The following is a 1962-nucleotide window of genomic DNA, read 5'->3' on the forward strand; positions in this document are numbered from 1 at the left end:
TTATAACTTTGCTAGTCAGAGAAAAATGATTACTTAGTGTATTGCTTTAAACCCATTCCTACAAAATGATGCAAATTTACGTCCCTATTACAAGCGCTGTTCTGCAATCCGCCGTATATTTACGTCACCGAAATGGAGCGGTAGTTTTACTTTTGCCCCCCTCCAGTAAAAGACAGCTGTTATACTCCGCTAAGCTCTGGATCTGTGTGCTGGGACCAGGTCTAGTTCTTATCACGGCACTTTAACCTCCAAGATGGCGCTCCTAATGGCATCTGAGGTGTTTGACACCAGGAATTTGTCCTTGGTTTTATAGGTTTTAACACAATAGTCAACCTGATCCATTTTAGGCCAAACAATCTTTGATGACCGAAGATGCCACAGAAGCAGAACGTAAGGCGAAACCTGACGAAAAAGGCAACTTTTGAAATGGAGTCCATTTTCTTATCAAGTGGGTCACTGAAAAGCCATTGTACCAGGTAAGCAATTTATCACCCACGTACTGCAGAGTCCTGCTCTTAGTACTGGTGGGGTCCCAGTAATAGGCTACATTAGCAGAGTATGTCTGATACTGCTGGAAGGATTAGCACCAAAAAGACCAGGCATCTGGGATCTGCCTATGCTTTTTCCAATCTTATAGTAATGCATGTTTATGATGTACTAGATGGTGGCCCGATTCTAATGCATCAGCTATTCTAGAATATGTTTGTATGTCTGTAGCAGCCACATAGTATATAGCAGCCCACGTAATGTATAGCACAGGCCACGCAGTATATAGCACAGGCTACGCAGTATATAACACAGGCCATGCAGTATATAACACAGGTCACGCAGTATATAACACAGGCCACGCAGTATATAGCACAGGCTACGCAGTATATAACACAGGCCATGCAGTATATAACACAGGTCACGCAGTATATAACACAGGACACGCAGTATATAGCACAGGCCACGCAGTATATAGCAGTGTGGGCACCATATCCCTGTTAAAAAAAAAAAAAATAATTAAAATAAAAAATAGTTATATACTCACCCGCCGGCGTCCAGTGAAGCGGTCCCAATGCGTGAGCGGCTGCCGCCAGCTTCCGTTCCCAGAGATGCATTGCGACATTACCCAGGTGACTTAGCGGTCTCGCGAGACTGCTAGGTCTTCTGGGTAATTTCGCAATACATCTCTGGGAACGGAAGCTGGCGGCAGCCGCTCGCGCATCAGCGGACGACGGAAGGTGAGAATAGCAGGTTTTTTGTTTTCTTATTATTTTTAACATTAGATTTTTTTTAATAGTGAAAAGTTGGTCATGTGGGTTAATAGCAGCGTTAACTGAGTGCGTTACCCGCGGCATAAAGCGGTCCGTTAATGCTGCCATTAACCCTGTGCGAGCGCTGACTGGAGGGGAGTATGGAGCGGGCGCCGGGCACTGACTGGACAGAAGTAGGGAGGGACTAATTCTCGGCTGGGTTGTGCCCGTCGCTGATTGGTCGCGGCCAATCAGCGATGCGGGATTTCCGAGACAGACAGACTTTAGTGGACCTTAGACAATTTTATATATAGATGGTGGTGTTGGCGTCAAAACTTATTGCAAAATAAGCTGTAAGAAAAACATAGAAAATGTTGGTTACACTTAATTTCTTCGACCAGTAGATGGTGCACCATTACTGCTCATATACAACCAATGTAGCTGACATATACCGAAATATAAAGTAAGATGTGGAAAAAAAAAATTAAGGATTTTTCTGGACATGCAAAATTGGTTAGGTGATTTGCAAAATGTGATAACTCCTATCATTTCCATCTGAATTAATGCAGGGTTGCTCCTGTATATTCCATTCAATCTCTGAGACTGCTAAAGGCAAACATGTACAGCGTCTGTCTGCATGGGCCGAAAGTGTTGGCACCTTTTCAAATTGTCCCAGAAAATTAAGTGTTTCTCCCTGAAAAATATTGCAATTACACGTGTTTTG

Source organism: Ranitomeya imitator, chromosome 6 (assembly GCF_032444005.1).
Source record: "Ranitomeya imitator isolate aRanImi1 chromosome 6, aRanImi1.pri, whole genome shotgun sequence".
Classification (NCBI taxonomy): domain Eukaryota; kingdom Metazoa; phylum Chordata; class Amphibia; order Anura; family Dendrobatidae; genus Ranitomeya; species Ranitomeya imitator.